At 51.8% G+C, this 27056-nt stretch overlaps 1 protein-coding gene and 3 non-coding genes across 5 annotated transcripts in view; all 4 read right to left on the reverse strand.

Moving 5' to 3' along the window:
- The window catches only part of LOC141077909 (uncharacterized), a 66660-nt gene extending 50549 nt beyond the window's left edge, over positions 1-16111 (reverse strand). For both annotated transcript variants that reach the window (XM_073564682.1, XM_073564681.1), the window contains exon 1: positions 15829-16111. The gene's annotated coding sequence lies outside the window, so the exon portion shown is untranslated. The remainder of the gene's footprint in view (positions 1-15828) is intronic.
- On the reverse strand, positions 607-689 carry TRNAL-CAG (transfer RNA leucine (anticodon CAG)). The gene has a single exon. It is a non-coding gene; the product is annotated as a tRNA-Leu (tRNA).
- Positions 7469-7551, reverse strand: TRNAL-CAG (transfer RNA leucine (anticodon CAG)). The gene has a single exon. It is a non-coding gene; the product is annotated as a tRNA-Leu (tRNA).
- Positions 14399-14481, reverse strand: TRNAL-CAG (transfer RNA leucine (anticodon CAG)). The gene has a single exon. It is a non-coding gene; the product is annotated as a tRNA-Leu (tRNA).
- Positions 16112-27056: the final 10945 nt, after the last annotated feature.

The following is a 27056-nucleotide window of genomic DNA, read 5'->3' on the forward strand; positions in this document are numbered from 1 at the left end:
ATTACACATGCTGCCACTAGGTTTATTTTCTTTTCTTTAAAAAAAAACAAAAAAAAAAAAACTGTCGCTGTCAGGAGTGGGATTCGAACCCACGCCTCCACGTGGTGACTGCAGACGCTGAACACGCTCCCTGGTGCACAACAGCTTGCACCTCCAGGGACCAGTACTGCTGCTGTCAAGGAGTGGGATTTGAACCCACGCCTCCACATGTGGTGACTGCAGACGGTTAACACGCTCCCTGGTGCGCAACAGCTTGCACCTCCAGGGACCAGTACTGCTGCTGTCAGGAGTGGGATTCGAACCCACGCCTCCACGGGAGACTGTTATTACACATGCTGCCACTAGGTTTATTTTCTTTTCTTTAAAAAAAACCAAAAAAAAAAAAACTGTCGCTGTCAGGAGTGGGATTCGAACCCACGCCTCCACGTGGTGACTGCAGACGCTGAACACGCTCCCTGGTGCACAACAGCTTGCACCTCCAGGGACCAGTACTGCTGCTGTCAAGGAGTGGGATTTGAACCCACGCCTCCACATGTGGTGACTGCAGACGCTTAACACGCTCCCTGGTGCACAACAGCTTGCACCTCCAGGGACCAGTACTGCTGCTGTCAGGAGTGGGATTCGAACCCACGCCTCCACGGGAGACTGCAACCTGAACACAGTGCCTTAGACCACTAGGCCATCCTGACTGCTGACATTGACATGCTCCCTGGTGACACAAGAGTTTGCACCACCAGGGACTTCAGTACAGATCTGCTGTCCAAATCAGACATTGGGGCCCCTGGTGGAACTTCTGGCAAAGCCAGAGGGGACATTGGGATGTCATTTGAAAGCTAATTACCAGACTGAGGTGAGGGAGCAGTTCTTGGGGCTGTGTGGTGCTCTGTTGGGCATTTGTGCACCCTCAAGCCTGCACCACAAGGACCACTTTTATCCATGGACAGCCAGGCTCTGACCCCCTGAATTCAAATTCCATTTGGAGCAGGGGGACAAGTGATGTTGCTGTATGTAGGTGGCCTCCTGGATGATGTTCCTGCCAAGCTTGATTTGCCTGACCCCTTCGGCAGAGTAGTTAAGGGGATTGAGAACCCCCAAGACTGCCCCAGACTGAAAATGTCTTTTCAAATCTGCTGTCCAAATCAGACATTGGGGCCTCTGGTAAAGCCAGAGGGGACATTGGGATGTCATTTGAAAGCTAATTACCAGCTTCTTTTTCATTACTTTAGTTCTGCAGACAGATGATAAACACCATTGTCTGTAAAGACCCCGTTACACACTGCGATATCGCTAGCAATATTTTTGAACCCCTCTCCATAATCTTTGAAAATTCTTGGAGAACAGGAGAAGTGCCAGAAGACTGGAGAAGAGCAAATGTTGTTCCTATCTTCAAAAAGGGGAAGAAGGTGGACCCAGGCAACTATAGGCCGGTGAGTCTGACTTCTATACCAGGAAAGATCTTTGAACAAATTATTAAACAACATGTATGTCAATACCTGGATAAGAATGAAGTGATTAAACAGAGTCAGCATGGGTTTCTAACTAATAAGTCATGTCAGACTAACTTAATTTCCTTCTATGACGGTATCACTGATTGGGTGGATCAAGGAAATGCTGTAGATATAGTATATCTTGACTTCAGCAAAGCATTTGACAAAGTCTCTCATACAATCCTTATTGAAAAAATGACTAAGTATGGAATGGACAAGGCAACTGTTAGGTGGATTCATAACTGGCTTAGTGATCGGACCCAAAGAGTGGTCGTAAATGGCTGCACATCCAGTTGGAAGAATGTCTCAAGTGGGGTACCACAGGGCTCTGTCCTGGGCCCTGTATTGTTCAACATCTTTATCAACGATTTAGATGAAGGAATTGAGGGTAAACTGATTAAATTTGCTGATGACACAAAGCTAGGAGGGATAGCTAATACTAGAGAAGAGAGAGAGGATTCAAAAAGATTTAAATAAACTGGAGAAGTGGGCAGCAACTAACAGAATGGTTTTTAACAGGGAGAAATGCAAAGTACTACATCTGGGCAATAAAAATGAAAAAAGCATATATAGAATGGGAGGAATAGGGCTAAGTGACAGCACATGTGAAAAAGACTTGGGTATACTAATAGATCACAGACTGAATATGAGTCAACAGTGTGATGCAGCAGCAAAAAAGGCAAATGCAATTCTAGGATGTATTAACAGAAGCATACAGTCTAGATCACGTGAAGTCATTATTTCCCTCTACTCCTCTTTGGTCAGACCTCATCTGGAATATTGTGTCCAGTTTTGGGCACCACATTTTAAAAAAGACATCAACAAACTGGAGCAAGTTCAGAAAAGAGCGACCAGAATGGTGACCGGTCTGCAAACCCTGTCTTATGAGGAAAGGTTGCAGGATTTGGGAATGTTTAGTTTGCAAAAGAGAAGACTGAGAGGAGACTTAATAGCTGTCTACAAATATCTAAAGGGCTGTCACATTGTAGAAGGATCAACTTTATTCTCATTTGCACAAGGAAAGACTAGAAGCAATGGGATGAAACTGAATGGGAAGAGACACAGATTAGATATTAGAAAAAACTTTTTGACAGTTTAGAGTGATCAATGAGTGGAACAGGCTGCCACGAGAAGTGGTGAGTTCTCCTTCAATGGAAGTCTTCAAACAGAGGCTGGACAGACATCTGACTGGGATGATTTAGCGAATCCTGCTTTGAGCAGGGGGTTGGACCAGATGGCCCAGGAGGTCCCTTCCAACTCTACGATTCTATGATTCTATATTGCTGTAAAGTCACCGATTTTGTGACGTTGCAGCGATATTGCTAGCGATATCCCTGCATGTGATACTTACCTCCGACCGGCTCCCCCGCTGGTTATCACTGATCGCGCGAGAAGCTCCTGGTCCATTCCTCGTCGGCCACTTCCTGCTGGGCTTCCTGTGGCGCCCAGGGCGGGAGGACGCAGGATCGCCGCGTCTGACAGGTAAGTAGCGATCCCCGTCCCCAGCAATGTCGCTGGTGAGATCTGCCTGTGTAGCAGCTCACTAGCGACCACCTAGCGATGCACCAGCGATCCTGACCGCGTCATATCGCTAGTCGGGATCGCTGGTGCATCGCTAGGTGTAACGGTACCCTAAGTGTTACAATGAGTCACTTCTAACTGGCTAGATAGAAAAGTTGCAGACTCTGTAATCTCAGGATAAATTACCGTATTTTTCGGACTATAAGATGCAACGGACCATAAGAACACCCCAATTTTCAGTAGGAAAATAGGGGGAAAAAAAATAATGTGTCAAATGGGGGTCCGTCTTACAGTCCGAATTCAGCTTACCTGGGAAGGGATCTGGCACAGGTGAAGTAGTCACAGGGGTCATTCAGTGGTCCAGGCTCGTGCGGTGGCGGCTCTGTGCTAGGGCAGGTTGGTTGTGCTGGGGCAGCTGCGCTGGGGGAGAGGCAGCAGCGCTGAGGCAGGGGCAGCAGCAGCGCTGGGGCAGGGGCAGCAGCAGCGCTGAGGCAGGGGCAGCAGCAGCGCTGAGGCAGGGGCAGCAGCAGCGCTGAGGCAGGGGCAGCAGCAGCGCTGAGGCAGGGGCAGCAGCAGCGCTGAGGCAGGGGCAGCAGCAGCGCTGAGGCAGGGGCAGCAGCAGCGCTGAGGCAGGGGCAGCAGCAGCGCTGAGGCAGGGGCAGCAGCAGCGCTGAGGCAGGGGCAGCAGCAGCGCTGGGGCAGGGGCAGCAGCAGCGCTGGGGCAGGGGCAGCTGCGCTGGGGCAGGTGGGCTCTGTGGTGGTGGCAGCGGGCGGCGCTCTGCGGTGCGGTGGTGGCAGCGGGCTGTGCTCCGGTACAGGGACGGCGGCTCCGCCGCGATTTCTTCGCAGCCCGGAGGCCCCCGCACTTCCCTTGCTGGCCGCCGCCATGTTGCAGTGGCCTCCGGGAGCATGGACGCCGGAAAGAATCTGCCGCAGACCTCAAAATTTGAAATCTCATTTTCAAAAGTGAGAGCCGGCTAATGGTGCCAAAAATGAGAGCAATAGCTTTAACAACCGGTTCCACCGAACCGGGGAGAACCCGCTGAATCCCACCCCTGGCTGCGCCCCGAGGGCTCATAGTGCTGCGCTGTGTGGAGTGGGATTCGAACCCACGCCTCCACGTGGTGACTGCAGACGCTGAACACGCTCCCTGGTGCACAACAGCTTGCACCTCCAGGGACCAGTACTGCTGCTGTCAGGAGTGGGATTCGAACCCACGCCTCTACGGGAGACTGCCCCGAGGGCTCATAGTGCTGCGCTGTGTGGTGCGGGGTGGGCAGGGTCAGCGCTGCGCCCCCAGGGCTCATAGTGCTCCGCTGTGTGGTGCGGGGTGGGTGGGGTCAGCGCTGCGCCCCCAGGGCTTATAGCGCTGCGCTGTGTGGTGCGGCGTGGGCGGGGTCAGCGCTGCACCCCCAGGGCTCATAGTGCTCCGCTGTGTGGTGCGGGGTCATCTCCCATCTCCTCCCTGGCTCTGTGCTGCTGTGTAAGATCGCTTAGTGGTGGGGGAGGGGCGGCAGTGACTGGCCGGTGGGCAGGGTCACTGTGCTATGGGAACCAAGATCCGGCCTGCATAGAAGGTGGCAGAGGGAGGAGTCGTGTGACACGCCGAGCTGCCTGTGACTCATCCCCTGGCTCGGGGGGCGGAGTCAGCGCCGTGCAGCACACAAACAGTCTCTCCCTGGCTTGCAGTACAGTGAGGCTGGGGGATGGGCGGCCGGGCTCTGTGTCACGTGGCTCCGAGCCCACCCCCTGCTTTCTCGGTCTAACTGCAGCAACAATGACGTCACCTGAGCGCCAGATTTGAACCTTGGAGCTGCCGGCCGGTAACTGTATGCCTGTATGGGGTCAGCTGTGGGGGGAGGCAGGGGGTCCCTGCAGAGTGTATGGGGTCAGCTGTGGGGGGCACTGCGGGTAGACAGGGGGTCCCTGCAGAGTGTATGGGGTCAGCTGTGGGGGGCACTGCGGGTAGACAGGGGGTCCCTGCAGAGTGTATGGGGTCAGCTGTGGGGGGCACTGCGGGTAGACAGGGGGTCCCTGCAGAGTGTATGGGGTCAGCTGTGGGGGGCACTACGGGGGAGACAGGGGGTCCCTGCAGAGTGTATGGGGTCAGCTGTGGGGGGCACTGCGTGGGAGACAGGGGGTCCCTGCAGAGTGTTTGGGGTCAGCTGTGGGGGGCACTGCGTGGGAGACAGGTGGTCCCTGCAGGGGGAGGTGAGGACAGTGTATGGGCACAGCTGTGGGGGGCATGGCGGGGTACAGGCGTTCCCTGTGGGGTAGGGGAGGGTTAGGGGGGCTGTGTTGTCACTCTGCTGTGAACACTAATTATGAATGCAATATTTCCCTTATTAATTATTGTTTTTTTATTTCTCTGTCTCTCAGTAGGTAACACTTGGGGCAGTCGCCCGCTCTCTGTGTCTGCTGGCAATATACGCTCGTAGAAAAAGGGGTTAATGTACCAGTACAATTCATAGGACTTAATTTTTATTCTATGTCAAAATTCAATAATTTCCTTTTCCCTTTTTTTTCCAATAGGTAACAAGGCATTGTGGACACTAAACTGGCTCAAGAACTGGCGGGACAAGGACACCAAGTTTGCCTAATGGACGACATCGCTATGGAGGAACACAGCTCTCCGGCCACCATCATCATGTGGAGCAGCTAAGCCTCTTCATCCTCGGTTTGGGTAAGTGACAATCCATGTATGTATGGTCTAAGGAGCGGTCATGGCACATGTACATACATGTATGTGTAAACATGTATATACAGTCAGCTGTCATGGCACTCGGGAAGTCACACCAGGGGGCTGTGTGGCCCTGTAGGCCTCTACACCACCACACAGCCTCCCGCAACCCGCTCTACAGCACCACACAGCCTCCCGCAGCCCCGTCTACACCACCACACTTCCTCCTCCAGCCTCTGTCTCCCCCCTCCAGTCCCTGACGCCCCCCCCTCCAGCCTCCTTCCTAATTTAGAGCTTTTGGTTTTTTTTATCAGCATAAATTGTCATTTAAGAAACGATTGTCCATTCAAGAAGAGATTTGTGTTGGCAGATTATCCTAGGAAAGCGTGTTAGATGATAATAATCGTGCTGCCCATCTCACCCGACGAGCAAGCAGCACCAGGGTGGATAAAAATCTGAATTTTTTAAAAAAATCAAAAAAATCTGATTTTTTTGATTTAAATCAGATTTTTTTGATTTAAATCATTTGATTGCAGTTTTCATAATGTGATTTCAAACGGCAAACAAGTCCTTGGATATCCTTTTGACAGTATTTGCACTTTGCTCTTGCACCTTTCTTTCCAAGATCTGCTGCTGGCATCTCAACAAAATGAACCCAAATAGGGTCTCTCTTACGACCTGCTGCCATGGCTCACACAGATCACTTATGAAGTTTGATTGTTACTACAGCCTGAGCCAAGCACTGCTGATGTTACTACAGCCTGAGCCAAGTACTGCTGACTATCCAACAAGTTTGGGCATGTCAACTGAATGCAGGGAAAAAGAAACTAAACCAAAACTGAAACCAAGCTAGAAGTGTGGAATTAAAGGGGCAGTATGAACAAAATGTGGAGGCTATTAATAGTTTATACAATTAAGACATGCTGCTTTTAAACACCTACCTATTGCCATATAGTAAAACAAAAAAGATTTTTACTTACTTTGGGGTCCCCCCCTCACCCTGGCGTTAGATCGTTGCCCCTACTTTCGTCCGTGTAACTATGGGCGCACATGCACACTGCTCTCACTTCTCATTTTAATCGTGATTTATATTAAAAAAAACCTTTTGATTTAAATCAGTGATTTAAATCATGATTAAAATCATGATTTAAAATCGATCCGATTTAAATAGAAAAAAATCTTTTGATTTAAATCGTGATTTAAATCATGATTTAAAATCGGCGTGATTTAAATCAATCCACCCTGAGCAGCACCCTTGTTCGTTGGGTGAATTGACCTTTTAAGGGAGCCCGACGTACTCACTAAATTGTCCCTATCCCTAAGTTTTTTTGGATGCAGATTGCTCTCACACAAGTGTTTTTTTGATTTGGAAAAGAAAGAAATGAGGATGGAGAATCAAAACTTTAAGGCTAAAAAATATACTCACACATATATACACCAACTGTATAGACACACATATAAATATTTATGGTGTATACATTAGGCTATAAGACCTGGAGACTGTTATTACACATGCTGCCACTAGGTTTATTTTCTTTTCTTTAAAAAAAAAACAAAAAACTGTCGCTGTCAGGAGTGGGATTCGAACCCACGCCTCCACGTGGTGACTGCAGACGCTGAACACGCTCCCTGGTGCACAACAGCTTGCACCTCCAGGGACCAGTACTGCTGCTGTCAAGGAGTGGGATTTGAACCCACGCCTCCACATGTGGTGACTGCAGACGCTTAACACGCTCCCTGGTGCACAACAGCTTGCACCTCCAGGGACCAGTACTGCTGCTGTCAGGAGTGGGATTCGAACCCACGCCTCCACGGGAGACTGCAACCTGAACACAGTGCCTTAGACCACTAGGCCATCCTGACTGCTGACATTGACATGCTCCCTGGTGACACAAGAGTTTGCACCACCAGGGACTTCAGTACAGATCTGCTGTCCAAATCAGACATTGGGGCCCCTGGTGGGACTTCTGGCAAAGCCAGAGGGGACATTGGGATGTCATTTGAAAGCTAATTACCAGACTGAGGTGAGGGAGCAGTTCTTGGGGCTGTGTGGTGCTCTGTTGGGCATTTGTGCACCCTCAAGCCTGCACCACAAGGACCACTTTTATCCATGGACAGCCAGGCTCTGACCTCCTGAATTCAAATTCCATTTGGAGCAGGGGGACAAGTGATGTTGCTGTATGTAGGTGGCCTCCTGGATGATGTTCCTGCCAAGCTTGATTTGCCTGACCCCTTCGGCAGAGTAGTTAAGGGGATTGAGAACCCCCAAGACTGCCCCAGACTGAAAATGTCTTTTCAAATCTGCTGTCCAAATCAGACATTGGGGCCTCTGGTAAAGCCAGAGGGGACATTGGGATGTCATTTGAAAGCTAATTACCAGCTTCTTTTTCATTACTTTAGTTCTGCAGACAGATGGTAAACGCCATTGTCTGTAAAGACCCCGTTACACACTGCGATATCGCTAGCAATATTTTTGAACCCCTCTCCATAATCTTTGAAAATTCTTGGAGAACAGGAGAAGTGCCAGAAGACTGGAGAAGAGCAAATGTTGTTCCTATCTTCAAAAAGGGGAAGAAGGTGGACCCAGGCAACTATAGGCCGGTGAGTCTGACTTCTATACCAGGAAAGATCTTTGAACAAATTATTAAACAACATGTATGTCAATACCTGGATAAGAATGAAGTGATTAAACAGAGTCAGCATGGGTTTCTAACTAATAAGTCATGTCAGACTAACTTAATTTCCTTCTATGACGGTATCACTGATTGGGTGGATCAAGGAAATGCTGTAGATATAGTATATCTTGACTTCAGCAAAGCATTTAACAAAGTCTCTCATACAATCCTTATTGAAAAAATGACTAAGTATGGAATGGACAAGGCAACTGTTAGGTGGATTCATAACTGGCTTAGTGATCGGACCCAAAGAGTGGTCGTAAATGGCTGCACATCCAGTTGGAAGAATGTCTCAAGTGGGGTACCACAGGGCTCTGTCCTGGGCCCTGTATTGTTCAACATCTTTATCAACGATTTAGATGAAGGAATTGAGGGTAAACTGATTAAATTTGCTGATGACACAAAGCTAGGAGGGATAGCTAATACTAGAGAAGAGAGAGAGAGGATTCAAAAAGATTTAAATAAACTGGAGAAGTGGGCAGAAACTAACAGAATGGTTTTTAACAGGGAGAAATGCAAAGTACTACATCTGGGCAATAAAAATGAAAAAAGCATATATAGAATGGGAGGAATAGGGCTAAGTGACAGCACATGTGAAAAAGACTTGGGTATACTAATAGATCACAGACTGAATATGAGTCAACAGTGTGATGCAGCAGCAAAAAAGGCAAATGCAATTCTAGGATGTATTAACAGAAGCATACAGTCTAGATCACGTGAAGTCATTATTTCCCTCTACTCCTCTTTGGTCAGACCTCATCTGGAATATTGTGTCCAGTTTTGGGCACCACATTTTAAAAAAGACATCAACAAACTGGAGCAAGTTCAGAAAAGAGCGACCAGAATGGTGACCGGTCTGCAAACCCTGTCTTATGAGGAAAGGTTGCAGGATTTGGGAATGTTTAGTTTGCAAAAGAGAAGACTGAGAGGAGACTTAATAGCTGTCTACAAATATCTAAAGGGCTGTCACATTGTAGAAGGATCAACTTTATTCTCATTTGCACAAGGAAAGACTAGAAGCAATGGGATGAAACTGAATGGGAAGAGACACAGATTAGATATTAGAAAAAACTTTTTGACAGTTAGAGTGATCAATGAGTGGAACAGGCTGCCACGAGAAGTGGCGAGTTCTCCTTCAATGGAAGTCTTCAAACAGAGGCTGGACAGACATCTGACTGGGATGATTTAGCGAATCCTGCTTTGAGCAGGGGGTTGGACCAGATGGCCCAGGAGGTCCCTTCCAACTCTACGATTCTATGATTCTATATTGCTGTAAAGTCACCGATTTTGTGACGTTGCAGCGATATTGCTAGCGATATCCCTGCATGTGATACTTACCTCCGACCGGCTCCCCCGCTGGTTATCACTGATCGCGCGAGAAGCTCCTGGTCCATTCCTCGTCGGCCACTTCCTGCTGGGCTTCCTGTGGCGCCCAGGGCGGGAGGACGCAGGATCGCCGCGTCTGACAGGTAAGTAGCGATCCCCGTCCCCAGCAATGTCGCTGGTGAGATCTGCCTGTGTAGCAGCTCACTAGCGACCACCTAGCGATGCACCAGCGATCCTGACCGCGTCATATCGCTAGTCGGGATCGCTGGTGCATCGCTAGGTGTAACGGTACCCTAAGTGTTACAATGAGTCACTTCTAACTGGCTAGATAGAAAAGTTGCAGACTCTGTAATCTCAGGATAAATTACCGTATTTTTCGGACTATAAGATGCAACGGACCATAAGAACACCCCAATTTTCAGTAGGAAAATAGGGGGAAAAAAAATAATGTGTCAAATGGGGGTCCGTCTTACAGTCCGAATTCAGCTTACCTGGGAAGGGATCTGGCACAGGTGAAGTAGTCACAGGGGTCATTCAGTGGTCCAGGCTCGTGCGGTGGCGGCTCTGTGCTAGGGCAGGTTGGTTGTGCTGGGGCAGCTGCGCTGGGGGAGGGGCAGCAGCAGCGCTGAGGCAGGGGCAGCAGCAGCGCTGAGGCAGGGGCAGCAGCAGCGCTGAGGCAGGGGCAGCAGCAGCGCTGAGGCAGGGGCAGCAGCAGCGCTGAGGCAGGGGCAGCAGCAGCGCTGGGGCAGGGGCAGCAGCAGCGCTGGGGCAGGGGCAGCAGCAGCGCTGGGGCAGGGGCAGCTGCGCTGGGGCAGGTGGGCTCGTGCGGTGGCGGCTCTGTGCTAGGGCAGGTTGGTTGTGCTGGGGCAGCTGCGCTGGGGGAGAGGCAGCTGCGCTGAGGCAGGGGCAGCAGCAGCGCTGGGGCAGGGGCAGCAGCAGCGCTGAGGCAGGGGCAGCAGCAGCGCTGAGGCAGGGGCAGCAGCAGCGCTGAGGCAGGGGCAGCTGCGCTGGGGCAGGGGCAGCTGTGCTGGGGCAGCTGTGCTGGGGCAGGTGGGCTCTGTGGTGGTGGCAGCGGGCGGCGCTCTGCGGTGCGGTGGTGGCAGCGGGCTGTGCTCCGGTACAGGGACGGCGGCTCCGCCGCGATTTCTTCGCAGCCCGGAGGCCCCCGCACTTCCCTTGCTGGCCGCCGCCATGTTGCAGTGGCCTCCGGGAGCATGGACGCCGGAAAGAATCTGCCGCAGACCTCAAAATTTGAAATCTCATTTTCAAAAGTGAGAGCCGGCTAATGGTGCCAAAAATGAGAGCAATAGCTTTAACAACCGGTTCCACCGAACCGGGGAGAACCCGCTGAATCCCACCCCTGGCTGCGCCCCGAGGGCTCATAGTGCTGCGCTGTGTGGAGTGGGATTCGAACCCACGCCTCCACGTGGTGACTGCAGACGCTGAACACGCTCCCTGGTGCACAACAGCTTGCACCTCCAGGGACCAGTACTGCTGCTGTCAGGAGTGGGATTCGAACCCATGCCTCTACGGGAGACTGCCCCGAGGGCTCATAGTGCTGCGCTGTGTGGTGCGGGGTGGGCAGGGTCAGCGCTGCGCCCCCAGGGCTCATAGTGCTCCGCTGTGTGGTGCGGGGTGGGTGGGGTCAGCGCTGCGCCCCCAGGGCTTATAGCGCTGCGCTGTGTGGTGCGGCGTGGGCGGGGTCAGCGCTGCACCCCCAGGGCTCATAGTGCTCCGCTGTGTGGTGCGGGGTCATCTCCCATCTCCTCCCTGGCTCTGTGCTGCTGTGTAAGATCGCTTAGTGGTGGGGGAGGGGCGGCAGTGACTGGCCGGTGGGCAGGGTCACTGTGCTATGGGAACCAAGATCCGGCCTGCATAGAAGGTGGAAGAGGGAGGAGTCGTGTGACACGCCGAGCTGCCTGTGACTCATCCCCTGGCTCGGGGGGCGGAGTCAGCGCCGTGCAGCACACAAACAGTCTCTCCCTGGCTTGCAGTACAGTGAGGCTGGGGGATGGGCGGCCGGGCTCTGTGTCACGTGGCTCCGAGCCCACCCCCTGCTTTCTCGGTCTAACTGCAGCAACAATGACGTCACCTGAGCGCCAGATTTGAACCTTGGAGCTGCCGGCCGGTAACTGTATGCCTGTATGGGGTCAGCTGTGGGGGGAGGCAGGGGGTCCCTGCAGAGTGTATGGGGTCAGCTGTGGGGGGCACTGCGGGTAGACAGGGGGTCCCTGCAGAGTGTATGGGGTCAGCTGTGGGGGGCACTGCGGGTAGACAGGGGGTCCCTGCAGAGTGTATGGGGTCAGCTGTGGGGGGCACTACGGGGGAGACAGGGGGTCCCTGCAGAGTGTATGGGGTCAGCTGTGGGGGGCACTGCGTGGGAGACAGGGGGTCCCTGCAGAGTGTTTGGGGTCAGCTGTGGGGGGCACTGCGTGGGAGACAGGTGGTCCCTGCAGGGGGAGGTGAGGACAGTGTATGGGCACAGCTGTGGGGGGCATGGCGGGGTACAGGCGTTCCCTGTGGGGTAGGGGAGGGTTAGGGGGGCTGTGTTGTCACTCTGCTGTGAACACTAATTATGAATGCAATATTTCCCTTATTAATTATTGTTTTTTTATTTCTCTGTCTCTCAGTAGGTAACACTTGGGGCAGTCGCCCGCTCTCTGTGTGTCTGCTGGCAATATACGCTCGTAGAAAAAGGGGTTAATGTACCAGTACAATTCATAGGACTTAATTTTTATTCTATGTCAAAATTCAATAATTTACTTTTCCCTTTTTTTTCCAATAGGTAACAAGGCATCGTGGACACTAAACTGGCTCAAGAACTGGCGGGACAAGGACACCAAGTTTGCGTAATGGACGACATCGCTATGGAGGAACACAGCTCTCCGGCCACCATCATCATGTGGAGCAGCTAAGCCTCTTCATCCTCGGTTTGGGTAAGTGACAATCCATGTATGTATGGTCTAAGGAGCGGTCATGGCACATGTACATACATGTATGTGTAAACATGTATATACAGTCAGCTGTCATGGCACTCGGGAAGTCACACCAGGGGGCTGTGTGGCCCTGTAGGCCTCTACACCACCACACAGCCTCCCGCAACCCGCTCTACAGCACCACACAGCCTCCCGCAGCCCCGTCTACACCACCACACTTCCTCCTCCAGCCTCTGTCTCCCCCCTCCAGTCCCTGACGCCCCCCCCTCCAGCCTCCTTCCTAATTTAGAGCTTTTGGGTTTTTTTATCAGCATAAATTGTCATTTAAGAAACGATTGTCCATTCAAGAAGAGATTTGTGTTGGCAGATTATCCTAGGAAAGCGTGTTAGATGATAATAATCGTGCTGCCCATCTCACCCGACGAGCAAGCAGCACCAGGGTGGATAAAAATCTTGAATTTTTAAAAAAAAAAATCAAAAAAAATCAAGATTTTTTTGATTTAAATCAGATTTTTTTGATTTAAATCATTTGATTGCAGTTTTCATAATGTGATTTCAAACGGCAAACAAGTCCTTGGATATCCTTTTGACAGTATTTGCACTTTGCTCTTGCACCTTTCTTTCCAAGATCTGCTGCTGGCATCTCAACAAAATGAACCCAAATAGGGTCTCTCTTACGACCTGCTGCCATGGCTCACACAGATCACTTATGAAGTTTGATTGTTACTACAGCCTGAGCCAAGCACTGCTGATGTTACTACAGCCTGAGCCAAGTACTGCTGACTATCCAACAAGTTTGGGCATGTCAACTGAATGCAGGGAAAAAGAAACTAAACCAAAACTGAAACCAAGCTAGAAGTGTGGAATTAAAGGGGCAGTATGAACAAAATGTGGAGGCTATTAATAGTTTATACAATTAAGACATGCTGCTTTTAAACACCTACCTATTGCCATATAGTAAAACAAAAAAGATTTTTACTTACTTTGGGGTCCCCCCCTCACCCTGGCGTTAGATCGTTGCCCCTAGTTTCGTCCGTGTAACTATGGGCGCACATGCACACTGCTCTCACTTCTCATTTTAATCGTGATTTATATTAAAAAAAAACCTTTTGATTTAAATCAGTGATTAAAATCATGATTTAAATCGATCCGATTTAAATAGAAAAAAATCTTTTGATTTAAATCGTGATTTAAATCATGATTTAAATCGGCGTGATTTAAATCAATCCACCCTGAGCAGCACCCTTGTTCGTTGGGTGAATTGACCTTTTAAGGGAGCCCGACGTACTCACTAAATTGTCCCTATCCCTAAGTTTTTTTGGATGCAGATTGCTCTCACACGAGTGTTTTTTTGATTTGGAAAAGAAAGAAATGAGGATGGAGAATCAAAACTTTAAGGCTAAAAAATATACTCACACATATATACACCAACTGTATAGACACACATATAAATATTTATGGTGTATACATTAGGCTATAAGACCTGGAGACTGTTATTACACATGCTGCCACTAGGTTTATTTTCTTTTCTTTAAAAAAAAAACAAAAAAAAACTGTCGCTGTCAGGAGTGGGATTCGAACCCACGCCTCCACGTGGTGACTGCAGACGCTGAACACGCTCCCTGGTGCACAACAGCTTGCACCTCCAGGGACCAGTACTGCTGCTGTCAAGGAGTGGGATTTGAACCCACGCCTCCACATGTGGTGACTGCAGACGCTTAACACGCTCCCTGGTGCACAACAGCTTGCACCTCCAGGGACCAGTACTGCTGCTGTCAGGAGTGGGATTCGAACCCACGCCTCCACGGGAGACTGCAACCTGAACACAGTGCCTTAGACCACTAGGCCATCCTGACTGCTGACACTGACATGCTCCCTGGTGATACAAGAGTTTGCACCACCAGGGACTTCAGTACAGATCTGCTGTCCAAATCAGACATTGGGGCCCCTGGTGGGACTTCTGGCAAAGCCAGAGGGGACATTGGGATGTCATTTGAAAGCTAATTACCAGACTGAGGTGAGGGAGCAGTTCTTGGGGCTGTGTGGTGCTCTGTTGGGCATTTGTGCACCCTCAAGCCTGCACCACAAGGACCACTTTTATCCATGGACAGCCAGGCTCTGACCCCCTGAATTCAAATTCCATTTGAATTCAAATTCAACACAAAAAACACAAAAAGTTGTGCATACAACTTATACCACAATGAGCAGATTACTAATAAAACAATCCACCAGGAGTTAACAGTGGACATGTGGAGCTTTCATGTAGCCTCACTGTGCCCAGTAACATTGGCTGGTCACCCTACATGAGAAAAAATTGTAATATTCCAATATTCAAAACTCTGTCCCTGTCTAATTTCTTTGTAACAAGACATCAGATGATCGTAGATAAAGGCATTTTATTCAACTTTTCACAAAGTTAACAGAGAGGCTGTAAAAACATCAAGAGACATTTTTGGGCTTAAAAAAAAAAAAAAAAATTTAAACTGATGAATCAGCTGGTAAGTTTTTTTGGATGTACAGTGGTCAGATGGATTTGAGAAGGACGTTCTCTCGGCAGACGGGTGCCTGTTATACCCTATAGAATATATTCAGTGTACACGTCCTGGTGTGAAAAGAACCTAATATATATATTTTTTTTTTTTACTCCAAAAACAGAAAAAAAAACAGAGTGAAGGCCATCAGTTTCCACCAGACACAAACAAACCTAAGTTTGCTTCGGCCAGAAATCACTCGAAATAAAAGGGTTTCCAGGAGCTTCAGGCCCCTGAAGCTTAAAACTAGTGAAGAGACTGGGGGGGGTGAAAACTAAATTATATATATATATACACACACCACCTGCCCAGACTGGACTGATGACGACCCGACCAGAACCCATGTGAGGCCTAGTCGGCCCCGGTAACTGAAAAGGCCACTACTGTTATGCTTTTAATCTTTTCCCAGTCATATAAAAGAATTTTAAAAAAAATGGCCGGAGAGTTGTTATATGGCGCAAGTTCCCCCCCCAAAAAAAGTTTCTAACACATTCAGTTACAAATGTGTAATTTTCCTACATCTGAGGGGGAAAAGGCCACCATGGAGGTGTGTGTAAGAAGGTATGGCCGCTCCCAGGGTCCTCCATCACACACAGAGGCCTAGAGACATCACCGGCCTCACACGGCCCGAACTACGCGCACAGACTGAAGAAGAAGGGGCTCCGCCATTACCGGAGGAGATTGTGCGCCTCCATGCTGCGGTTCTGGAGCACACCACGGCCACACGGAGCGGGGTGGACGGCATTATGGTATCAGGCCGCCGAGATCTCCCCCTCACGAAAACCTCCTGACTCGGCGGAGACACGGTGAGGAGGACCGCAGCCGCTGCTACAGATGGCGGCACTTCCGCCTGTGCTCCGCCACCACAGGAACTAAAATGGCGGCCGGGCGGGGAAGTGACGTGTGGTGAGGAGACGTGGGAGGCCGGACTGAGTCATGGAGGAGGCGACGGTGGTGTCGTAATGTTTGCTGTGGAGAGCGCGCAGCAGAGGAGCGGAGCTGTCAGCGGGGAAGAGCGCGGAGGAGGGAGCGGCGACACCCCGCAGAGGACAGAAGGGAGACGGTGTGTGGGGGGAGAGAGTGGGGGGAGCAGAGGCTGAGCATGGGGGGGGGGAGCAGAGGCTGAGCATGGGGGGGGGGAGCAGAGGCTGAGCATGGGGGGGGGGAGCAGAGGCTGAGCATGGGGGGGGAGAGAGAGGCTGAGCATGGGGGGGGAGCAGAGGCTGAGCATGGGGGGGGAGCAGAGGCTGAGCATGGGGGGGGGGGGAGCAGAGGCTGAGCATGGGGGGGGGGGGAGCAGAGGCTGAGCATGGGGGGGGAGAGAGAGGCTGAGCATGGGGGGGGAGCAGAGGCTGAGCATGGGGGGGGAGCAGAGGCTGAGCATGGGGGGGGAGCAGAGGCTGAGCATGGGGGGGGAGCAGAGGCTGAGCATGGGGGGGGGGAGCAGAGGCTGAGCATGGGGGGGGAGCAGAGGCTGAGCATGGGGGGGGAGCAGAGGCTGAGCATGGGGGGGAGCAGAGGCTGAGCATGGGGGGGAGCAGAGGCTGAGCATGGGGGGGAGCAGAGGCTGAGCATGGGGGGGGAGCAGAGGCTGAGCATGGGGGGGGAGCAGAGGCTGAGCGGGGGGGGGGGAGCAGAGGCTGAGCGGGGGGGGGGGAGCAGAGGCTGAGCGGGGGGGGGGGGGAGCAGAGGCTGAGCATGGGGGGGGAGAGGCTGAGCATGGGGGGGGAGAGGCTGAGCATGGGAGGGGAGCAGAGGCTGAGCATGGGGGGGGGAGCAGAGGCTGAGCATGGGGGGGAGAGCAGAGGCTGAGCATGGGGGGGGAGCAGAGGCTGAGCATGGGGGGGGGAGCAGAGGCTGAGCATGGGGGGGGGAGCAGAGGCTGAGCATGGGGGGGGGGGAGCAGAGGCTGAGCATGGGGGGGGGGGGAGCAGAGGCTGAGCATGGGGGGGGGGGGGGGGAGCAGAGGCTGAGCATGGGGGGGGGGGAGCAGAGGCTGAGCATGGGGGGGGGAGCAGAGGCTGAGCATGGGGGGGGGAGCAGAGGCTGAGCATGATGGGGGGGAGCAGAGGCTGAGCATGGGGGGGGAGCAGAGGCTGAGCATGGGTGGGGGAGCAGAGGCTGAGCATGGGTGGGGGAGCAGAGGCTGAGCATGGGTGGGGGAGCAGAGGCTGAGCATGATGGGGGGGGAGCAGAGGCTGAGCATGGGGGGGGGGGCAGAGGCTGAGCATGGGGGGGGGGCAGAGGCTGAGCATGGGGGGGAGCAGAGGCTGAGCATGGGGGGGAGAGCAGAGGCTGGGCATGGGGGGGAGCAGAGGCTGAGCATGGGGGGGAGAGCAGAGGCTGGGCATGGGGGGGAGCAGAGGCTGAGCATGGGGGGGGAGCAGAGGCTGAGCATGGGGGGGGGGGGGAGCAGAGGCTGAGCATGGGGGGGGGGGGAGCAGAGGCTGAGCATGATGGGGGGGAGCAGAGGCTGAGCATGGGGGGGGAGCAGAGGCTGAGCATGGGGGGGGGAGCAGAGGCTGAGCATGGGGGGGGGAGCAGAGGCTGAGCATGGGGGGAGCAGAGGCTGAGCATGATGGGGGGGGAGCAGAGGCTGAGCATGGGGGGGGGAGCAGAGGCTGAGCATGGGGGGGGGAGCAGAGGCTGAGCATGGGGGGGGGCAGAGGCTGAGCATGGGGGGGAGCAGAGGCTGAGCATGGGGGGGAGAGCAGAGGCTGGGCATGGGGGGGGGAGCAGAGGCTGAGCATGGGGGGGGAGCAGAGGCTGAGCATGGGGGGGGAGCAGAGGCTGAGCATGGGGGGGGGAGCAGAGGCTGAGCATGGGGGGGGGAGCAGAGGCTGAGCATGGGGGGGGAGCAGAGGCTGAGCATGGGGGGGGAGCAGAGGCTGAGCATGGGGGGGAGCAGAGGCTGAGCATGGGGGGGAGCAGAGGCTGAGCATGGGGGGGGGAGCAGAGGCTGAGCATGGGGGGGAGCAGAGGCTGAGCATGGGGGGGGAGCAGAGGCTGAGCATGGGGGGGGAGCAGAGGCTGAGCATGGGGGGGGAGCAGAGGCTGAGCGGGGGGGGGGGAGCAGAGGCTGAGCATGGGGGGGGAGAGGCTGAGCATGGGAGGGGAGCAGAGGCTGAGCATGGGGGGGGGAGCAGAGGCTGAGCATGGGGGGGAGAGCAGAGGCTGAGCATGGGGGGGGAGCAGAGGCTGAGCATGGGGGGGGGAGCAGAGGCTGAGCATGGGGGGGGGAGCAGAGGCTGAGCATGGGGGGGGGGGGGGGGAGCAGAGGCTGAGCGGGGGGGGGGAGCAGAGGCTGAGCATGGGGGGGGGGGGGGGAGCAGAGGCTGAGCATGATGGGGGGGAGCAGAGGCTGAGCATGATGGGGGGGAGCAGAGGCTGAGCATGGGGGGGGAGCAGAGGCTGAGCATGGGTGGGGGAGCAGAGGCTGAGCATGGGGGGGGGAGCAGAGGCTGAGCATGGGGGGAGCAGAGGCTGAGCATGATGGGGGGGGAGCAGAGGCTGAGCATGGGGGGGGGAGCAGAGGCTGAGCATGGGGGGGGGGCAGAGGCTGAGCATGGGGGGGAGCAGAGGCTGAGCATGGGGGGGAGAGCAGAGGCTGGGCATGGGGGGGAGCAGAGGCTGAGCATGGGGGGGAGAGCAGAGGCTGGGCATGGGGGGGAGCAGAGGCTGAGCATGGGGGGGGAGCAGAGGCTGAGCATGGGGGGGGGGGGGAGCAGAGGCTGAGCATGGGGGGGGGGAGCAGAGGCTGAGCATGATGGGGGGGAGCAGAGGCTGAGCATGGGGGGGGAGCAGAGGCTGAGCATGGGGGGGGGAGCAGAGGCTGAGCATGGGGGGGGGAGCAGAGGCTGAGCATGGGGGGAGCAGAGGCTGAGCATGATGGGGGGGGAGCAGAGGCTGAGCATGGGGGGGGGAGCAGAGGCTGAGCATGGGGGGGGGGCAGAGGCTGAGCATGGGGGGGAGCAGAGGCTGAGCATGGGGGGGAGAGCAGAGGCTGGGCATGGGGGGGGGAGCAGAGGCTGGGCATGGGGGGGGGAGCAGAGGCTGAGCATGGGGGGGGAGCAGAGGCTGAGCATGGGGGGGGAGCAGAGGCTGAGCATGGGGGGGGGAGCAGAGGCTGAGCATGGGGGGGGAGCAGAGGCTGAGCATGGGGGGGGAGCAGAGGCTGAGCATGGGGGGGGAGCAGAGGCTGAGCATGGGGGGGAGCAGAGGCTGAGCATGGGGGGGGGAGCAGAGGCTGAGCATGGGGGGGAGCAGAGGCTGAGCATGGGGGGGGGAGCAGAGGCTGAGCATGGGGGGGAGCAGAGGCTGAGCATGGGGGGGGAGCAGAGGCTGAGCATGGGGGGGAGCAGAGGCTGAGCATGGGGGGGGAGCAGAGGCTGAGCATGGGGGGGGAGCAGAGGCTGAGCATGGGGGGGGAGCAGAGGCTGAGCATGGGGGGGGAGCAGAGGCTGAGCATGGGGGGGGAGCAGAGGATGGTGCTTGGGGGGCGGAGCCGGAGCTGGAGTGTGGTGGACGGGAGATAAAACACAACCTTAGTATGTAGGGCTGTGGAGTCGGAGTCGGAGCTCATTTTGGTGGAGTCGGAGTTGGTATAAAATGGACCGATTCCGACTCCTAAAATATATAATAAATTGGGTACAGTAATTCAATGCAGAATGTGCTGAATATTTTTTCATAGGAATTTGGGAAAGTTATGAAATGTCCTATAAATGGCTGTTCTATTCCTGATCTAAGGCTACATTCACACACAGCGTTTTTGCTGCGTTTTTTGAGGATACGTTTTTCAGTTGCAAAAGCAGATCAGCTTTTTAAAAACTGCATCACCTGAAAGGTTTTTGAGCTCATAGATAATGTTTTCAATATCAGAGCAGATTTCTAATCTGCTTTTATTTATATATCTGTCTATCCATATCATATCTGTACCAAAAAGAATGAAAGCCGGATAGCACACAGACTAACACTCCTTTTTGTTAGCACCAGTCAGGTCCACCTCATAGCTGCCCAAAAGGACGCCCAGGACAGGCATTGCTCGTCTTCAGTAACATCAACTGATAGTTGGAATAAATATACTGCATTCACCACCACATCTTCTTAAGGTGCAGGCTTTATTTTCAAGTGTAGGGGTGTGCAGTATGAGGTTCTGCCCCCCCCAGGTTTGATCCTGGCTACGCCCATGATGTGGATGTAGCCTGAGGATCTAGGCTTTGTCTTAGCCGAGATAAATAAGTCATAGTGTGTGTGTATGTGTGTGTGTATGTATATATACATACACACACACTACAGACCAAAGGTTTGGACACACCTCAATCAAAGCGTATTCTTTATTTTCATGACTATGGTTTAATAAGTGGGATTTCTTGCCTTATAAATGGGGTTGGGACCATCAGTTGTGCAGAAGTCTGGTGGATACACAGCTGATAGTCCTACTGAATAGACTATTAGAATTTGTATTATGGCAAGAAAAAAGCAGCTGAGTAAAGAAAAACGAGTGGCCATTATTACTTTAAGAAATGAAGGTCAGTCAGTCCGAAAAATTGGGAAAACTTTGAAAGTGTCCCCATGTGCAGTGGCAAAAACCATCAAGCGCTACAAAGAAACTGGCTCACATGAGGACCGCTCCAGGAAAGGAAGACCAAGAGTCACCTCTGCTGCGGAGGATAAGTTCATCCAAGTCACCAGCCTCAGAAATCGCAGGTTAACAGCAGCTCAGATCAGAGACCAGGTCAATGCCACACAGAGTTCTAGCAGCAGACACATCTCTACAACAACTGCTAAGAGGAGACTTTGTGCAGCAGGCCTTCATGGTAAAATAGCTGCTAGGAAACCACTGCTAAGGACAGGCAACAAGCAGAAGAGTCTTGTTTGGGCTAAAGAACTCAAGGAATGGACATTAGACCAGTGGAAATCTGTGCTTTGGTCTGATGAGTCCAAATTTGAGATCTTTGGTTCCAACCACCTTGTCTTTGTGCGACGCAGAAAAGGTGAACGGATGGACTCTACATACCTGGTTCCCACCGTGAAGCATGGAGGAGGAGGTGTGATGGTGTGGGGGTGCTTTACTGGTGACACTGTTGGGGATTTATTCAAAATTGAAGGCATACTGAACCAGCATGGCCACCACAGCATCTTGCAGCGGCATGCTATTCCATCCGGTTTGTGTTTAGCTGGACCATCATTTATTTTTCAACAGGACAATGACCTCAAACACACCTCCAGGCTGTGTAAGGGCTATTTGACCAAGAAGGAGAGTGATCGGGTGCTACGCCAGATGACCTGGCCTCCACAGTCACCAGACCTGAACCCAATCGAGATGGTTTGGGGTGAGCTGGACCGCAGAGTGAAGGCCAAAGGGCCAACAAGTGCTAAGCATCTCTGGGAACTCCTTCAAGACTGTTGGAAGACCATTTCCAGTGACTACCTCTTGAAGCTCATCAACAGAATGCCAAGAGTGTGCAAAGCAGTAATCAAAGCAAAAGGTGGCTACTTTGAAGAACCTAGAATATAAGACACATTTTCAGTTGTTTCACACTTTTTTGTTAATTATATAATTCCACATGTGTTAATTCATAGCTTTGATGCCTTCAGAGTGAATCTACAATTTTCATAGTCATGAAAATAAAGCAAACTCTTTGAATGAGAAGGTGTGTCCAAACTTTGGTCTGTACAGCCATGGCTAAAAATTTTGAGAATGACACAAATAATAATTTTTACAAAGTCTACTGCTTCATTTTTTCTAATGGCAATTTGCATATACTCCAGAATGTTATAAAGAGTGATCAGCTTAGCAGCAATTACTTGCAAAGTCAATATTTGCCTAGAAAATTAACTTTATCCCCCAAAACACATTTCAACATCATTGCAGCCCTGCCTTAAAAGGACCAGCTAACATCGTTTCAGTGATTGCTCCATTAACACAGGTGTGGGTGTTGATGAGGACAGGGCTGGAGATCAATCTGTCATGATTAAGTAAGAATGACACCACCGGACACTTTAAAAGGAGGCTGGTGCTTGGCATCATTGTTTCTCTTCTGTTAACCATGGTTATCTCTAAAGAAACACGTGCAGTCATCATTGCACTGCACAAAAATGGCCTAACAGGGAAGAGTATCGCAGCTAGAAAGAATGCACCTCAGTCAACAATCTATCGCATCATCAAGAACTTCAAGGAGAGAGGTTCCCTTGTTGCCAAAAAGGCTCCAGGGCGCCCAAGAAAGACCAGCAAGTGCCAGGACCGTCTCTTAAAAGTGCTTCAGCTGTGGGATCGGACTACCAGCAGTGCAGAGCTTGCTCAGGAATGGCAGCAGGCAGGTGTGAGTGCTTCTGCACACGCTGTGAGGCGGAGACTCTTGGAGCAAGGCCTGGTCTCAAGGAGGACAGCAAAGAAGCCACTTCTCTCCAGAAAAAACATCATGGACAGACTGATATTCTGCAAGAGGTACAGGGAGTGGACTGCTGAGGACTGGGGTAAAGTCATTTTCTCTGATGAATCCCCTTTTCGATTGTTTGGGACATCTGGAAAACGGCTTATTCGGAGAAGACCAGGTGAGCGCTACCACCAGTCTTGTCTCATGCCAACTGTCAAGCATCCTGAAACCAGGGCCGCCATCAGGGCATGACAGGCCTTACATGTGTATGGGGCCCGGTGATTAGGGGGGCCCGACCATGCTGGCAGCCCGATCCGCGCTGGGTCCCCCCTACATTTTATACAGGCTTCTGCAGCTATATTTTAAATTCAGACTCAGCGCCTGCCGGGCCCCTCGGGCAGGCCCCCCCCCCGCACCATGGTCCAGCCAGCGCCGAAATCCCCCCCTGCACAATGGTCCAGCCACAGCTCCGCCCTCACCTGACGTCACACACTGCTCTGCTCCTCCACTTCCTCATTCAGTCAGTGTGCCACGTGGGACTGGGAGAGGGAGGGAGCCTCGCCGCTGGAGCACAGCCAGATAACAAGGTAAGAATTTTTTTTTTTTTTTTTTTGAGAGCGGCTATCCAGGGAGCCTGGGGCATAATGCTGGACACTGGGGGCAGAATGCTGGACGCTGGGGACAGAATGCTGGACGCTGGTGGCAGAATGCTGGATATGAGGGCAGACTGTGAGACGGGGCAGAATGCTGGACATGGGGCAGAAGAATGCTGGACGCTGGGGCAGAATTCTGGACATGGGGCAGAAGAATGCTGGACGCTGGGGCAGAATGCTCGAAGCTGGGGCAGAATGCTCGAGACTGAGGCAGAATGCTGGACATGGGGGCAGGCTGTGAGCTGGGGCAGAATGTTGGATACAGATACTGCACAGTACCACTCATCCTGTATATATATACACTGCACAGTACCACTCCTGTATATGTATATACTGCACAGTACCACTCCTGTATATATACACTGCACAGTACCACTCCTGTATATGTATATACTGCACAGTACCACTCCTGTATATGTATATACTGCACAGTACCACTCCTCCTATATATACACTGCACAGTACCCCTCCTCCTGTATATATACACTGCACAGTACCCCTCCTCCTGTATATATACACTGCACAGTATCACTCCTCCTGTATATATACACTGCACAGTACCCCTCCTGTATATATACCCTGCACAGCACCACTCCTATATATACACTGCACAGTACCCCTCCTCCTGCATATATGCACTGCACAGTACTACTCCTGTCCTGTATATATACACTGCACAGTACCACTCCTGTTCTGCATATATGCACTGCACAGTACCACTCCTGTCCTGTATATATACACTGCACAGTACCACTCCTGTCTATATACACTGCACAGTCCCACTCCTGTATATATACACTGCACAGTACCACTCCTGTATATGTATATACACAGCGCCACTCCTGTCTATATACACTGCACAGTCCCACTCCTGTATATATACACTGCACAGTACCACTCCTGTCCTGCATATACACACTGCACAGTAACACTCCTGTACATATACACTGCACAGTACCACTCCTGTATATACACTGCACAGTACCACTCCTGTCCTGTATATATACACTGCACAGCACCACTCCTCCTGTCCTGTATATATGCACTGCACAGTACCACTCCTGTCCTGTATATATGCACTGCACAGCACCACTCCTGTCCTGTATATATACACTGCACAGCACCACTCCTCCTGTCCTGTATATATACACTGCACAGTACCACTCCTATATATACACTGCACAGTAACCCTCCTCCTGCATATATGCACTGCACAGTACCACTCCTGTCCTGTATATATACACTGCACAGTACCACTCCTCCTTTCCTGTATATATACACTGCACAGTACCACTCCTCCTGTCCTGTATATATACCCTGCACAGCACCACTCCTGTCCTGTATATATACACTGCACAGTACCACTCCTCCTGCATATATGCACTGCACAGTACCACTCCTGTCCTGTATATATACACTGCACAGTACCACTCCTGTCCTGAATATATGCACTGCACAGTACCACTCCTGTCCTGTATATATACACACTGCACAGTACCACTCCTGTCTATATACACTGCACAGTTCCACTCCTGTATATATACAATGCACAGTACCACTCCTGTCCTGCATATACACACTGCACAGTACCACTCCTCCTGTATATATACACTGCACATTACCACTCCTGTATATAGAAAGTACCAAACAAAGAAGCAGTCAAAAAATCCATAAAACTATGATATTTATTAAAGATAATTTAAAACATTAATAGATATGGACACACAGTGTTTGGACAGGGAAAAGGAACAGCATATAAATGAACACAATGGTCATGAAGGGCCAACGAAGCTGCAAACACCCCGCCAGGATAGTAAAATGCAGAGCTAGATGGTATAGCTAATAAGAGTTAAGGGGTTATATAAAGTATAATAAGACAAATCATACAGCAAGTGCTACAATCCTTCATAAGAAGTATACCCTGACAAAGTGCAAATGCGCACATGCAAAATTGATGCATAATACACGTCATACTAATGACCTAATAAACTGCATTACTATACCTGAAGTACGGGGGGAAGCAGCAAGGTCGGTCCTATCCCCGACGCGCGTTTCGGAGCTAGAAAAACAACTTCCTCAGGGAAGCACCACTCCTCCTGTCCTGTATATATACACTGCACAGTACCACTCCTGTCCTGTATATATAAACTGCACAGCACCACTCCTCCTGTCCTGTATATATGCACTGCACAGTACCACTCCTCCTGTATATATAAACTGCACAGTACCACTCCTGTCTTGCATATACACACAGCACAGTACCACTCCTCCTGTATATATACACTGCACAGTACCACTCCTCCTGTCCTGTATATATGCACTGCACAGTACCACTCCTGTATATATACACTGCACAGTACCACTCCTGTCCTGCATATACACACAGCACAGTACCACTCCTCCTGTATATATACACTGCACAGTACCACTCCTCCTGTCCTGTATATATGCACTGCACAGTACCACTCCTCCTGTATATATACACTGCACAGTACCACTCCTGTCTATACACACTGCACAGTCACACTCCTGTATATATACACTGCACAGTACCACTCCTGTCCTGTATATATACACTGCACAGTACCACTCCTCCTGTATATATACACTGCACAGCACCACTCCTCCTATATACACTGCACAGTACCACTCGTGTCTTGTATATATACACTGCACAGCACCACTCCTCCTGTCCTGCATATATGCACTGCACAGTACCACTCATGCCATGTATATATATACACTGCACAGTCCCACTCCTGCATATACACACTGCACAGTACCACTCCTGCATATATACATTGCACAGCACCACTCCTGTATATACACTGCACAGTACCACTCCTGTCCTGTATATATACACTGCACAGTACCACTCCTGTCCTGTATATATACACTGCACAGCACCACTCCTCCTGTCCTGCATATATGCACTGCACACTACCACTCATGTCCTGTCTATATACACTGCACAGTACCACTCTTGTCTATATACACTGCACAGTCCCACTCCTGTATATATACACTGCACAGTACCACTCCTGTCCTGCATATATACACTGCACAGCACCACTCCTCCTGTGATGTATATATACACTGCACAGCACCACTCCTGTCCTGTATATATACACTCCACAGTACCACTCCTCCTGTATATATACACTGCACAGTACCACTCCTCCTGTATATATACACTGCACAGTACCACTCCTCCTGTATATATACACTGCACAGTACCACTCCTGTATATATACACTGCACAGTACCACTCCTGTCCTGTATATATGCACTGCACAGTACCACTCCTGTCCTGTATATATACACTGCACAGTACCACTCCTGTCCTGCATATATGCATTGCACAGTACCACTCCTGTCCTGTATATATACACACTGCACAGTACCACTCCTGTCTATATACACTGCACAGTTCCACTCCTGTATATATACACTGCACAGTACCACTCCTGTCCTGCATATACACACTGCACAGTACCACTCCTCCTGTATTTATACACTGCACAGTACCAATCCTGTATATACCCTGCACAGTACCACTCCTGTCCTGTATATATACACTCCACAGCACCACTCCTCCTGTCCTGTATATATACACTGCACAGCACCACTCCTCCTGTCCTGTATATATACACTGCACAGCACCACTCCTCCTGTCCTGTATATATACACTGCACAGCACCACTCCTGTCCTGTATATACACACTGCACAGTACCACTCCTGTCCTGCATATACACACAGCACAGTACCACTTTTCCTGTATATATACACTGCACAGTACCACTCCTGTCCTGTATATATACACTCCACAGCACCACTCCTCCTGTCCTGTATATATACACTGCACAGTAC

This window comes from Dendrobates tinctorius, unplaced genomic scaffold (assembly GCF_039654945.1).
Source record: "Dendrobates tinctorius isolate UK_male_01 unplaced genomic scaffold, ASM3965494v1 ptg000470l, whole genome shotgun sequence".
Taxonomy (NCBI): Eukaryota; Metazoa; Chordata; class Amphibia; order Anura; family Dendrobatidae; genus Dendrobates; species Dendrobates tinctorius.